The 15,421-nt window shown below is 49.9% G+C and overlaps 1 long non-coding RNA gene across 1 annotated transcript; it reads right to left on the bottom strand.

Annotated features, from left to right (window-relative positions):
- Nucleotides 1-635: 635 nt before the first annotated feature.
- Nucleotides 636-8,527, bottom strand: LOC123609859. Its single transcript, XR_006718006.1, has 3 exons — nt 7,945-8,527; nt 3,816-4,011; nt 636-1,090 (listed from the first exon to the last, which is right to left on the bottom strand). It is a non-coding gene; the product is annotated as an uncharacterized LOC123609859 (long non-coding RNA).
- Between the last annotated feature and the right edge of the window lie 6,894 nt (nt 8,528-15,421).

Raw genomic sequence — 15,421 nt, forward strand, 5'->3', positions numbered from 1 at the left:
CTCCCCCGGGGTGGTATTTTGAATAAAGTGGCCTCACAGGCCTGCCAGGCGATTTTAATCTCTGCTAAGTCCCTAGAGAAGCACTCTGGCCGGGTCCTGCCTGGGTGGCCTCCCAGGGGGCTGGTCCTCCCTCCTCTGCTCTCTGTGTCTCTCCTCGCCCACCGACCCAGCCTCGATGCCCCCTGCCGCCCTCCCCGAGCCCGGAGCTCTGACGCCAATGCAACCGGTGGGGTCCCTGGTCCTGGCGGGCCAGGCCCCGCGCGTCTCCAGCCAGTTGTCACAACAGGAGCCAGCACCCTGTGCCAGCGTCCCCGGTCACTGTCCTTCATGAGCTACCAGACAGCCACCTGTGCTTGGGGGGGTGTGGGGGGTAGGGCATTGCGTGTTGGCCCTTGCCGTGTAATTTTTTCTTGCTCTATTTTATCTTTAACGTTTTTCTGTTTATTTATTTTTGAGACAGAGAGAGAGAGAGAACAAGCATGGAATCCGGGGAGAGACGGAGAGAGAGGGAGACAGGGGATCCGAAGCAGGCTCTGCGCTGAGAGCAGTGAACCCGATGCGGGGCTCAAACTCACGTGAGATCATGACCTGAGCTGAAGTCAGACGCTTAATGGACTGAGCCACGCAGGCGCCCCTCAAATTAACGGTTTTAAGGTGCCTAGTTCAGGGACATTAGAATATTTATCATGTTATACACCTCAGCCTAGTTCTAAAACGTTTCCATCGCCTCAAAAGGCAACCCCATCCCTATTAATCAGTGGCCCCCATATGTCCCTCCCCTGGCCCTGCCAGCCAGCAGTCTGCATCCTGTCTGCCAATTTACCTATTTTGGATATTTTAAATAAAGGTCATCATAAGATATGTGGCATTTTGTGTCCAGCTTCTTTCATGCGATGCAACGATTCTGAACTTCATCCACACGGTAGCAGTATCAGAACTTCATTTTTTTTTGATGGCTGATATTTTACTGTATGTTTAGACCACAATCTGCGTGTTCATTCATCCACTGATGGACGTTTGGGTTGTTTCCATCTTGTGCGCGCACATCTAGTAGGTTACGTACCTGTTTTCCGTTTTGAGGGGTATTTACCTAGGAGCGGAATTGTCGGGTATCGGTAAGTCTATGTTTAACATTTGAGGAACCACCAATCTGTTCTCCACATTGCTGAACCATTTCACTTTCCCAGCAGCAATATATGAGGGTTTGCCTTTCTCTATATCCTCACGAACACTTGTAATTTTTCTTTTCTATTTTTTAGAGTTCATCTGCTTATTTTGAGAGAGAGAGAGAGAACGAGAGAGAGTGGGGAGTGGGCAGAGAGAGAGGGAGAAAGAGAATCTTAAGCAGGCTCCCTGCCCAGCACAGAGCCTGACACGGGCTCACGAACCGTGAGATAGTGACCCGAGCCGAGGTTGGACGCTTAACCGACTGAGCCCCCCAGGCGCCCCAGGAGTCATTTTCTGTGTTTCTTGTTCCATCAAGTCACACCATTCCCTCCCATAGGTGCTTTCATGGGTCTGGATCCTGGCACTGGGAGGGTAGCCTGGGCATCCCTGGGAGGGGGAGCTGTGAGTGAGTCCGATCCCCAAGAGGGCACCACCACCCGGTGATAAGGAAACACAACTGGAGTCCCTTCCTTTTGCCCTTAATGTGTCTACTCCAGCCAAGTGTCACCAAAAGCCAAGCTGGGCTGCCCATCACTCTGAAAGGCCACCACTCAAGAGACGATTGTCGACCGGAAAGGAATAGGAGCTTTACTCTGGAGGCCGGCCACCTGGGGAGAAGGCGGTCTCTCGTCCAAAGGCCAACTCCCAGTTTTCTGACTGGCCCAGAGATTTTGAGAGGGGCTTAATCAGTTAAGGGAGGGCAGTGGTCTGTGACATTTCTTGGCTACGTGCAGACTGATGATGTCAGCTACAGAGTTATCTCGGTGCTCCGAGGTTGTGCAATGTCTAGTTCCTTGGTGCCTGGGGCAGGGCTTGGGGGGGGGGGGGTAGGTTGGGCGGGTTGTACAAGGAGGTCTGGTTTCTCGGTGCCCAACGGTTGTGCAGGAGTGCTCTGTTCTTTCCAAAAAGGAGCACGAGGTCTACGGATGCACAAAGGGATATCAGCAAAGTCATGTGCATGACCTTAAAGAAGAAAAACATTTTTTGCTACCAGATCGCCAGGCTGATCAGAAGGCCAACACAGATTCAAGTGGACCCGCTGGCCTCTGGGGCCTGGGGATGTTCTGGTCCTTCATTCCCCAAGGCCAACGGTCTGCAAATCCCAAAGAAGGTAAATGAGTTGTTACGGATCAAGGGCCGTAAGTCAGCAAGCGAGGAGTGTGTTCCCTTGAAGCAAGGTAACCCTTAAGAACAGACGCAGGGCTGCTATCAATCCCCACTGTTGATCTCACTGTTCTGTAACTATGGGATTAGGGGCAAAGGTCTGTCTTCTGTAGCTACTTCCTGCTGATCGGGAGGCGTAGGGATTTGGGAGCGGAAGTTGTTACAGAGTGGGAGAATCTCGTTTCCTGCGTTTGCTGTGAGGGGGACAGTAAGGGCATCTCCAGGCCATTACTGATGGCATGAGCTCCTGCTCAACAGATGTAAAAAGTCAAACACCAACCAAAGAGAAGGGGAATGAGAAACACAGCCATGCTCACTACGTTATATTTCCTCTTGGAAGGAGTTGAATGTAGCCAGCTGCTAAAAGAATTTACGGAGAGAGCATCTATAGCTGTGATATTTTTATGTGAATTTTTCATGACTTCTGTTATGTCTTTCAGGTAATTTGGACATAGACGGCACTCTGTTTTAATGAGAGCATTAAAATGGGCCTCCTTCAACTACAGTCAGCATACCAAGGGCCATTTGGTTTTGGAGAGCCACCTTTCAAATTTGTGGGTGGCTGTGTGGCGGATTTGGTTACAGGTGGCCACTGGATGCTCGGGTAAAGCCTCTACTTGCAATTTTACATAACAGACATAGTTCCTGGGATGAATATGGCTAAGAGATCAAACCACCAAGAAGCTCTTTTCGTTTGATGTCTACTCTTAACAATATCCCAATTATAAGGAATTTCTGGCAAGTGGGAGAAGATGTCTGGGCATATGGGTGTCCCCAAGGGCATCATCCAATCCAACCATAAGGAAAGTGGGACCACCTACTGTCTCCACAAGTCCATTGTCAGCCCAGTGGAGTGAGGTACACTCGGGCTTTTAAGTGATTTTGTCATCGTGGCCGCATCGATGGTCAAGGTGAGAGTTGAGTTACACAATTGCTGGGAGTCCATCCTATCGTTTAGCCGGTCACGTAATCACATGCCCATGGGAGCTGTTACTGTCCCCACAGAGCAACAAGCACAAAGACTGTCTATACGTGACCTACTGTGTCCATTTCTCTGAAGTTAACATCGAGTTGTCTCGCTTAGGGAAACAACATTCAAAGAGAGTTAATCAGAACAAGAATTTAACATCCCCAGAAGTGTGTTATTAAACCATAATAACCACTCTCACTTCCAACGATAGCCAAATTAAGATTAATTCATTTGAAAACAAATCCAGTTTTAACAGACTTGGCCTAATTATTTATATAAGCTCAGCAAGAACAGTGATTGACCATGTAGATTCTTTAAAACTCGGTTTGCTGGAACTCTTCATAAGGAATCTCCGGATTGAACTTTTAATAGATTCTTGAGGCCAAAAGCCAACTCAAATGCTTGCCATCACACTTGCCTACAACACCTGTAAATTTGGGCAAATTCTTGTCCTTGAGGTCCCCAAATATCCTGAGTTTCCAGCACCTGCCAGGAAGTGACGCTCTTTACTCACCTGGTAAGGTTGCTAGAAACCCTGGCAGCCAGGTATCAGGCCAACGTCTCCAAGGGGCTTTATTGGTTCCATGCTTCGTAAAGTCAACCTTAGTTCCCTAAAGCTGTCTGGTCATATGTGAGTCTATGAATGTCACTCCCAAATATGACATTCCAGTCAAAGCCTTGGTAAAGTCACCAATGTTCCCAATGGTGTCCTGTGACAAGGAGAACAGATTCTTCTTGAACTTACATAGGTAACTATAATCACCATGAAAGAAAGAATACTTCCTGAGAGTTTCTGAATTTCAGAGGGCTCAGGTCGGGAGAAAAATTAAATGCTTCAATTTGTTCACAAAAGAATAATTTATCGTATTTCTGTAAGTCATAAGTAAGAGAACGTTTCCTTGAATGTGGAAGAGAAAACATTAGAAAACCAGCAATATTTCAAGCACGAGTCATAAAAACTACCATCATCTTCCTCAATCCATTCAGCCCCATGTTACTAATAATTCTTGTTCTGTTTGAATGCAGTTTTTTCATAAATTCTGGAAACTTTCAGCTTAGTTTTATGTTCTTGAAGATCCCAAAACAATAACTATAACAAACAATAACTATAAATGACAAAAAAAAAAAAAAAACCCTAAAAAATAGCCCCAGCTAAAGATCTGACGAGAGCTCGTTCTAATGCAGATGACAAGGAAATCGGGTTATTTCTGTGACACATGACATTTCCATAATTCAAGTGGTGGCCTTACACCAGCACATACTAACACGTTAGCAACTTCACCTAGTTCCTAAAACAGTGACAGCATTTACCCACGCAATCAAACCCAAAGTCTATCATCGTCTGGTTGACAATGCTTCCCATGTCCTTTAACATACCAAATAAACAAGCCCAATGAGTCAAAAAGATTTCATTTAGAATCCGAATCTTGGGAATTTTGTGTTTTCTAAAAAAAAAAAAAAAAAAAAAAAAACAAAGGAGGCGATGGCGATCTGGCTGTGACATCTCTCACCGCATTGATCACCAGGGTTCATTTAGCTGAACTGGTGGGCGCTCTCTTGGTGGAAGAAGATGATCTTCCTTCCCCGAGAGAGGAGGACTGTTCTTTGGTCAAGGGTACACTAGCTGCACCCCCTGCTAGACCTCCAAACACGCCCTCGATGTCCGTTTGTGGGAGAACGTAGGGTAGTCAGGCTTCCAGGACCCCAGCCTGACAGTGGCAGGCTGCCTTTCTTTAAATAAATGAGTAAAACCTCAGAAAGTTATAAAGTGCATGCCAAACAAGGATTACAGCTCATTGCAAAACTTAAAACTTAATCATTTGTTTAACCAAAGCAGCAAAAGAGACTCCAAAGACAACTACATAGGGTTACATAGTTGTGCGTAAAACTTGACTCCTTTAGGGGTGCCCGGGCAGCTCCGACGGTTAAGTCTCCAACTCTTGATTTCGGCTCAGGTCATGATCTCACGGTTCAGGGGATCGAGCTCCGCGCTGGGTTCTGTGCTGACAGCGTGGAGTCTGCTTGGGATTCTCTCCCTCCCTCTCTCTCGCCCCTCCTACGCACACCTTCTAAATAACTAAATAAATACGCTAAGAAAAAAACCTCAGCCCCTTTAATACTGAGAAATTTTAGCTCTCTTTAGGAACCAAACGTCCAATAAAGACAAAACATAGAAACTTTGGTTTTCCGGGCAAAGAAAAGAGAAAGGCTTTGTTTACAATTTCTTATCAAGTGCAAACCAACAGTCCAAGAACACTTCGTCTTTTGAACCGAGAGAAAAGCCTCTACCAGTGGACTTTTTGAAATCCATTCATTTCGATCTTAGTCCTGACCACACGTAAAATTCCTTTCTAACGCTTTCCCTTTGCAAGACTTCTACAACTTTCTTTTGCATTCAGATTCTGTTCTAAGCCTTCTCTCTAGATAAATGGTCTCAGGTTAGGACAAAACTACTTCCTTTTACCTCAACAGAAATGTATTCTCATTTCTTATACCTTTCTTACTTATCTCCTACTTTCCTTATCATTTCCACCAGGCTTCCCTACACTTAGCAGAATTTTAATTCTTGGAAACCTTAGTCTCCAGGGAAAACTAAGTAGTAACCAGTTGTGAAGTGTTTGTTTAAATTTTTTTTTTTACATTTATTTCTTTTTGAGAGACAGAGAGAGACAGAGCACAAGCGGGGGAGGGGCGGAGAGAGAGGGAGACACAGAATCCAAAATAGGCTCCAGGCTCCGGGCTGTCAGCGCAGAACCCGACGCGGGGCTCGAACCCACGAATCGCAAGATCATGACCTGAGCTGAAGTCGGACGCCCAACCGACTGAGGCACCCAGGTGCCCCTGAAGTGTTTGTTACACCAGGATTCTTTAGATGGCAAAGGTATGAATACATTTCATAGTTTTTAGGAACATGCATTTTTCATAGTACGATCTTTCAGTAAGGACCCAAGCATCTTTAGTTTCTCTGCAATAAGAAGTCAAAAGCACATAATCCTTGGGGCTCTTGGGTGGCTCAGTCGGTTAAACATCCAGCTTCGGCTCAGGTCATGATCTCACAGTTCGTGAGTTTGAGCCCTGTGTCGGGCTCTGTCCCGACAGCTTAGAGCCTGGAGACTGCTTCAGATACTGTGTCTCCCTCTCTCTCTGCCCCTCCTCCTCTCTCTCTCTCTCTCTCTCTCAAAAATAAACATTAAGGGGCGCCTGGGTGGCGCAGTCGGTTAAGCGTCCGACTTCAGCCAGGTCACGATCTCGCGGTCCGTGAGTTCGAGCCCCGCGTCGGGCTCTGGGCTGATGGCTCAGGGCCTGGAGCCTGTTTCCGATTCTGTGTCTCCCTCTCTCTCTGCCCCTCCCCCATTCATGCTCTGTCTCTCTCTGTCCCAAAAATAAATAAACGTTGAAAAAAAAAAAATTAAAAAAAAAAAAATAAAATAAACATTAAAAAAATTGTTTTAAAGCAGATAATCCATATGTTCAATAATTCATGTTTCAGTATTTTCAAGACTTAGCTATCCAATGAATTCAACCCAATTTATAATTTAGCAAAAACTCCAAGTTTTAGGTTGCCAAAGATTTTGAAAGCTATCTTAATAATTACGCAGGAGAACTTCATGAGACAAAAGGAACCATCATTTGAAGCCACCTTTGCTGACAAATCGCAGTCGAAATAACATGAGCTTATTTGACTTTTAGTAATCCTTGGTAGAATAAAGGTTTTATATCCAATGCCAAGAACTCTAAGGACATGTCTATTTCAGTTAAACTAACAGCTTTGAACGAGCCTTAACATCAAATACGTTGCACCTGCGTCCATGACAGTCGCTCTGTTTGTTCCCACTGTCTGTTGTGTTTGGGGCAACTGTGGGGACATCTGGCAGTTTCAGTGCTGGGGGAGCCCCCGGGACCCTCCGTGCTGATGTGGGACTTGCCTCGGTTTGAGCCTCGTAAGGAAGTGGTCCAACAGCTTGAGGGCTCTTGGCTCCTCAACAGTGATGGTAGGAGGGTCAGGAGCTAATGATGCCAGAGGCACTGAGGATGGCCCAGGGGGCCCGTGACACAAGCCACCCCTGCAGTGGTGCAGGAACAGGAGTTGAGGAGGTGGCGGCAGAGGGGACAGGCGTGCCGCCGGTGAGGCGGGAGGGCAGGGGGGCGGTTAAAGTCTAGACTAACATTCCATTTTCTCTGGTTCCTGTCTCCCTTCCTGCAAAACAGGCTTTTCCTCCGATTGCTTTCCAGCTCTCTGCACCGTTTCTGGGAAATATGTCCTCGTGGACCTTCTTTGGGAACCAAAGGTGCATTCCCCATCCTCCCGGGCAAAAGCCCAGAACGAACACGAAAGACCCAGAATCATGACCAGCTGCAGCTGTTAGCATTTGCTTCCCCCCGCAAAGTGGGGGTGGGGGGCGTTTCACCCGCATACATAGGCCAGGTAGTGTAACGGTAGAAAATAGTCACCCTTTTCGTAGTCCTGGGCTTTGGGTTATATTCTTCCCATGTGTTCAACATACGGCCCTATGGGCTGTTTGGTGGGACAGAAATAGAACCCGCATTGTACACAAGCTTAACACAACACAATACAGCCCCCTCACACCCCAAAACAGACCTGCTCCAAGTTCCAAATATGGCGGCTACTCCGAGCGACTCACCTGGTCCAGAAGCAGCTCGGCCAAAGGCTCCCGTCCTGTCCCCTCAAACCGAAAGGCGAAACTAGCAGTTGGTGTGGTTGGTCTGGAATCAGCAGGCAGTTTCCTCAAGACAAGCACAGCAGCAGGGCCGGCCCCCCAGGCTCCCTTCCAAGGCCAACTAAGCTCCAGCTTGTCTCCCGTGACCCTCAGAGCGACTAGCCTGGAAGCAAAGAGTGAGCCCGGGCTTGCGGCCTGGCCTTCTGCTTCCTCTGCCCAGGCCCGGGCCTGCCCGCCCCCCAGCCCGGCTCGCCGAATGTGTCACCGAAGCCCATGTTCCGCTGCCTGTCGCTGTGACGGCCACCACTCAAGAGAGGAGTGTTGACTGGGAAGGAATAGGAGCTTTACTCTGGAGGCCGGCCACCTGGGGAGAAGGCGGCCTCTCGTCCAAAGGCCAACTCCCGGTTTTCTGCCTGGTCCAGAGATTTTGAGAGGGGTTTAATCAGTTCAAGGAGGGCAGTGGTCTGTGACATTTCTTGGCTACGTGCAGACTGATGATGTCAGCCACGGAGTTATCTCGGTGCTCCGAGGTTGTCCAAGGTCTAGTTCCTTGGTGCCTGGGGCGGGGAGCAGGGGGTCAGGTGGGTGAGCTGTGCAAGGAAGTCTGGTTTCTTGGCGCCTGGGGTGGGGTCGGGGGAGGGGGAGGTTAGGCGGGTTGTGCAAGGAGGTCTGGCTCCTCGGTGCCCAAGGGTTGTGCAAGAGTATTCTGTTCTTTCCACCGAGGAGCTCAAAGTCTACGGATGCGCAAAGGGATGTCAGCAAAGTCACGCGCACGTCCTTAGAAAAGAAAAACATTTTTTGCTAACAGATCACTGGGCTGATCACAAAGCCGAGGGGGCTTCAGACAGACCCGCTGGCCTCTGGGGCCTGGGGATGTTCTGATCCTTCACTCCCCAAGGCAAATCTCAAAGAAAGTCAATGAGTTGTGTTACAGATCCCGGGCCCTAAGTCAGCAAGCAAGGAGTGCGTTCCCTTGAAGCAAGTTAACCCTTGAGACCAGCCGCAGGGCTGCTAAAGGAGGTCAGCAGCTGTGCTGACGAGAGGCAGGGGTCCTGAGTTATTCTGCCACAACCCTGGTCCAGCCAGCTCAAAGGGACCAGCCAGGGCAGAACGCTAACCTAGTGGAAGAAGAGTAAAGCCTCTTGGTAGGGTATCTCTTCACCGATTTCACAACTCCAAGCCCCCTTCCCTCCGTCCTTGAAGCCCATGGCACATACACGAGGCAGCAGTCGGGAGCAGGCCTGCTGAGGTTCAAACTCAGCTCCCACCCCTGCTGCTGGGTGACCGTGGGCAGGCAGATCAGCCTCTCTGGGCCTCAGCCTTGAAGTAACCTCTGTGTCACAAAGACGTCAGGCTAATTGCATGGGTTCATATATGTACCGTGTCAGAGAAATAATTATTCTGCCACTTGTTAAAAGACGGTAAGGAAGACTTTATTTAGGGCTCTGCGTCAGTTGCCCAAACGGTCACAACAGCAAGAGAGAGCAAAGTCAGCCCCAAACAGAACAAAGAGGGCTGGGGTCACGGCAGAGGGGCAGAGTGGGGCTCAGTGCGTGGGGAATCACTGCGGAGACGTCACAGGGGTGATCAGGCATCGAGGGAGGAGAAACTCTCCAAACGGAGCAAGGCTGTTGCCACAATGGGGCTGGGCCGGCCAAGGACAGGGCCCAAGGACGAGGCCCAAGGACGAGGCCTCGTTGGAAAGAGGCTCAGAGGGTCCCATCTCAAGTCCGGTCAAGGGGAAAAGTCCACCAATGAAAAGAAAAGTCCGGTAGACACTAAACACTTTATGGACCTTAGTGGGTATTGTCGCATTTCGAAAACAGAATACTTTGAAGAACAACGCGTCAAAGATGATCCTATCTTTGATCCTGTCACGTGTTTGCAGGTGAACGGAAGGGCCATTCTCAGACACGCTTTGGCGCGAACATTGGTGCAGACTTTCCAGGGGAAAAGTCGTCATAAACAAATCAATATGTTCATACTCACGGCTCCCTTTTCCAGAGGTGCGTCCCAAGGAAACCCAGACACGCACCTAGAGACGCGTGACTTTTTCATGACTCACAACTACAGAAATTCAGCAGGCACAGCGGCTCACCGCGGTGGTATTATAATGCCCCAGAAGGGGGACAAGCCAAGTGTTCGCTCAGGGAATTTGTCTTCAGAATTACGAAACCAGTGCAAAGCTACAGAGCCAGTCACACCATGTGGTAGGAACGTATTTAATAATGTGAGAAAAATCCTCGTGTCAATTTTTTTTAATAATAATTTTTTTATTATTGATTTTTCTTAACTGACGTCCAAGGTAGTTAGCATATGGTCCTCTACATCGGACACCCAGTGCTCGACCCAACAAGAGTCTTCCTTAAGGCCCCTCGTGTTAATTGTTCTTTACTTTTGTTAATGTTTGTTTATTTTTGAAGGAGAGAGAGACAGAGCGGGAGCAGGGGAGGGGCAGAGAGAGAGGGAGACACAGAATCCGAAGCAGGCTCCGGGCTCCCAGCTGTCAGCACAGAGCCCGACGTGGGGCTCGAACTCCGGGACCGTGAGATCACGACCCCAGCTGAAGTCCGACGCTTAACCGACTGAGCCAGCCAGGCGCCCCATCCCTCGTGTTAATTTTTAATAGCTCTCCTTGTCTATAGGAAATACACGAAGATGGGAGAAGGGCTCATCCCCCAATAGTAGGATCATGAATGATTTTTATTACCTAATCTATACTTCTCCATATCTCCTAGGTTTTTTATAAGCAGGAAAATCTCGTTCTTTTTTAAAACATTTTTTTTTTTTTTACGTTTATTTATTTTTGAGACAGAGAGAGACAGAGCATGAACGGGAGAGGGGCAGAGAGAGAAGGAGACACAGAATCCGAAGCAGGCTCCAGGCTCCGAGCCATCAGCCCAGAGCCCGACGGACGCGGGGCTCGAACTCACGGACCGCGAGATCGTGACCTGAGCTGAAGTCGGACGCTCAACAGACTGAGCCACCCAGGCGCCCCGGAAAATCTCGTTCTTAAAAAAGAACTCATCATTCCACTTTGACATTCAGGAGAAACAATCACGTGATGCCAGTGGTGCCCTCCCAAGGGCCACACATCCTGGAAAACGCCCCAGGTTCACCCTGTTCCTTTCACTGGTGTGGGACCGCATTCGGATACCTCATCTGCTAAGATACAGGCTGTTTTTGCCCTCGATTTGGTGTTTTCGTTGGTGAACAATGAGACAAAGCAGATGGAAATGTCAACTTCCGTTCCCGAGAAGCCAAACGTGGGCACGCGAGATTCAGAGAACAGTCCTCACTCCGCTCAGAACACAGGTGCAGCATTTATGGGGGGGCCGAGTCTCAGTTGCGGGGACGGGGCCCCATGGGCAGAGGTAGGGACCCCGTGGTCCTTCCTCGGGAGGGTGGAAGGCACAGAATTCCTCAGGTTTCGCGACCAGCTCTGCCACGTAATAGACGTGTGTGGGCAACTTCTGAAACCTACCTGCCCCGTACCGTGCTCACGGGGGTCCCTGCCAGGCCCTGTGTGACCCGCCCCATCCCCGCGCGTCTCCTCTGGGCTCGCGGCCCAGTGGCACCCGAGCTTCCTTGTGGCTTGATCTCCCCGCTTGGCTGACCTCCCTGCCTGACCGCAGGCCCCCCAGACCTGAGCGGCCAGCCCCCCGACTTCTCAAAGTCTCTGTTGGGACTCAGCGTCCCAGTGGTGCCGACCCGGCTACCCGATCCGCTGCCACAGCCTGCTGCCCCCCGCCCCCCTCGACGGACCCTTCGATCTGCTTTCTTTTTCCCACTGCATGAACCGCCTTCTAACACATCGGGCCATCTTCCTCGTTGGTCACCGTCTCCCACCACCAGGATCCAAGCCCTGCGGGGAGGCCAAGTCTCAGACCAGGGCCGGCCCGTGTTGGGCACGCGGTAAGTGGATGACCGGGGCTACACGTGCCACAACCATGCGCGTCGGTGCCCAGCACAGAGGGGTGCTCCGCGGCCCAGCTGTAGTGGCAGCCGGCAGTCAGGCCGCCCTTCTCTGGTCAAACATGCCCGGGCCCCTCCCCCAGCAGCGTGTGAGGTCAAACCGCAGCCCCCGTCTCCCCCAGCCCCTGACGGACCCCCCTTCTGTCCCCGCAGCCCGCCCGCCCTTTCCACGGCCCGCTTGCCCGGCCTCCCCTCCCCGCCTTCTTACACCCCACGGCCTTCTCAGGACTGTCCTCTCTGCTCAAGTTGGAGCAGACTTGGCTTCTATTTCTAGAAAGCAGAGAACCCTAAACGTAGATTCTGCTTTCTCCTGTTTCTCTACTTCAACTCTTTGGGGGGTGATGAAGACCAAGGTTAGGAAGTCATTTTCTTTAACTTAGTACGTGGACTGAGCCCCCTGGATGTGCTCGTGTGTGGTTCCTGCCCAAATAACACTCGAACAGTCCCTTCCTAGAACTCGTGTTAATTACGGGCAGGACCCAATACCAAAGAAGCAATGTTAAAAATCCCCCGCGTCCTTCCCAGCATCCGTGGCCCCTCACTTAGAGTCTTGTCAGCCAAAGGACATCGACTTGTTTGCGCGTTTCTGGTTGCTCCTGGCACGCCCCGTGAACGGATTTTCCAGTCACCAGCTTTCCTGCTGCTTTGTTGGGAAATCACCAGATGACCATCTCATTAGGCCACCTGATACGTGCGGTAAAGATGAATGTAAAAGGCCATCGCAGAGTAAACAGGGCGAACGTTCCATCATGAGCTGGACTGCTAAAGCCTCCAGGGTGGCTCCAGCGGGGAGGTGACCCCTGACCTTGCAGGTGACAGTGATTTCTGGTTTTATTAGCTCACGCGCACGCACCGGCAGGGAGAGCTGCTGGTGGCTGTAAGTCTGGGGTTTGGGCTGTAAGTCTGGGGTTTGTAAGTCTGGGGTTTGTAGCCAGAGACGACAAGGACCTGAGGGGAGGGCTGGGGACAGCCCTCAGGTGAGGAGCCACACACCTGTGCAGGACAGATGCCCAACACGAGCTCCTGGATTGTCACCTTCCCTTTAAGGATCAATTTTTTTTTTTATTTGACACAGAAAGAGAGAGAGAGAGAGAGAGAGAGAGAGGATCTTAAGGAGGCTCCACGCTCTGCACAGAGCTCCACGTGGGGCTCGATCCCATGACCCTGAGGCCATGACCTGAGCCCAAATCAAAAGTCAGACACTTAACTGATTGAGGCACCCAGGCGCCCCAGAATTAAATATCGATTTAAAGATGAACCACTTCCGTGTTCGAATCCTAACATATTTAATTCCAGGTGCATGATGCGTGAGGTACGTAAGTTTAAATCTTCTTTGCCCGCTTACAGACACCCAGAAAAGGGGAGACAAGAGAAAATCAATCTTTTCGACCAAGATTACAGTGAAGATGGAGAGTCTTCTCTTCTCCTTTGCTCCCCTGTGATCTTTCACCTTTTAAACTTTAATTTAAATGTGAAATAATTTTATTTTTATTTTTTTTTAATATATTTTTTTTAACGTTTATTTGAGACAGAGAGAGACAGAGCATGAATGGGGGAGGGTCAGAGAGAGGGAGACACAGAATCCGAAACAGGCTCCAGGCTCTGAGCTGCCAGCACAGAGCCCGACGCGGGACTCGAACTCACAGACCGCGAGATCATGACCTGAGCTGAAGTCAGAGGCCCAACCGACTGAGCCACCCAGGCGCCCCAATAATTTTAAATAATAACCTAAATTTTACTATTATATAGCCACGGAGTTGCTAAAATGCTACTAGAGATGTAGTCCTTCTATTTATTATGATTTATAATATTTTTACTTGATCGTAAGCTTCCGTGAGATACTAAGTTGTTTGAGAATAAAAAGAAAGGGAGTAATGACCTGTAGCCAAATCAGTTGATATACAAATAGAACGGACTTCCTGAGAATTCGGAGGGAGCTGAGGAAGCCACCTGAGAGGTTTTCTTCTTTATTTAACAGTCCCTCGTGTGTTGGTTTTGACGATGGCTTTAAGCTGGAGAGCATAGGCGTATACCTTGCCCCCCCCCCCCCCCCCGCCGCCCCCGGCTCATGTTTTGGCAAGGTTTTTATTATTTTAAGAAATTATTATGTGACCAGGAAACAGAGAGAATTCCGAATAAAGGCGATCCCTTTCTCACTTCGGGTTTATCGTGCCCTGAAGTGACGCTTCTCACTCTTGAAGGAGCCAGAAGAGGTTCCCACAGAAGAACCCACAGAGGGACTCTAAATACTTAGAGCCCGCAGAGGGAAGGTGCCCACCTCGGGCCCACACCGCCCAGCAGTCTGTGGGAGGGTCATCTATTTACTTCTTCCGACACGACATTAAAATCGACATGGGGCAAGAATCTCAGTGACCCAGATGTCCCTGGAGAATCCAGAATTTGTGGCTAGGAGGAAGGTGTCGCTTGGCATTTCCCTCCATCCAGGGATGAGAGGAGACATCAAGAGGTGATGTGAAGGTGCCTCCAGCCTGGGTGGTGCTGGCTCCTGCTGATGGGTGCAGATGGGTGGGGGGAGCAGGGTCATCCTGGCTGAGAGATGGGGCCGCACAGCGGGTACATGCCTGTAACACCCTCATCCCGGGGGCCACGGGAAACAGCTCGGGGAAACGGTGCTCAGTTTGTTCTCAGGAAACCCGTGGGCAGGTCCGCCCGGGGTCACGGAGCTTGACAACCACAGGTGTGTTTGTCCACATCCTTGGTGACCGCTGGTGGGTGGGGCCTGGGGCCCCTATGTTCACCCTGGTACAGTCAACGCCTTTTGCTGGGCAAGCGGCCGAGGCTTTTTTCTAGTATCAGATGAATATTTTCTTAAAGTCAAAAAGATAATTTCATTTGTCTTCTTTTCTCTTAGATGCAAAATGCATAGTATAGCCTCACAGCCAGCGAGGACAAGAGTAAACCCAGCGATGACTGGAGAAGGTCGGAGGAACCCACTCCAGATTCCTCTTGGCTCCCCCGCGAGGAGGGCCTTGGGGCACCGGGGAACAGGGACTCCTCACTTTTTCTTTGCATATCTGGTCTTTCGGGTCACATGTGGAATTTATGATGAAAAAAAAAAAAAAAGGCTGATAAAGAACACTTTAACTGAAAATATTTTACTGCGTGATGCCCCACGTTCAGTTCCATGTGGCAGAACTTCCTGTCAAGTATCTGGGGTTGTTAGAAATTATGTGAGACGGCTTCCGGGTGCTTCCGGTGCTCCTGTGAACAAACTTGTGCCATGTCAGCACAACCCGCTAAAAACATCTTGCTCGTGGTTCAATGATCTCAAAGAGCAGATCCTCGGAAGGAAGCCCGCTCAAGCTTCCCGAAACACATCCGGACGTGTCTCCCGGCGGCACCAGGGCACCATTCCTGGTCCACGTCTGTGAGGCTCTTTGCCAGTCCGGGCGCTGGGAACTCTTGACCTCTCGATTTGCTGAGCGAGCCAACGCTATCGACGTGC

This window comes from Leopardus geoffroyi, chromosome B2 (assembly GCF_018350155.1).
Source record: "Leopardus geoffroyi isolate Oge1 chromosome B2, O.geoffroyi_Oge1_pat1.0, whole genome shotgun sequence".
Lineage (NCBI taxonomy): Eukaryota > Metazoa > Chordata > Mammalia > Carnivora > Felidae > Leopardus > Leopardus geoffroyi.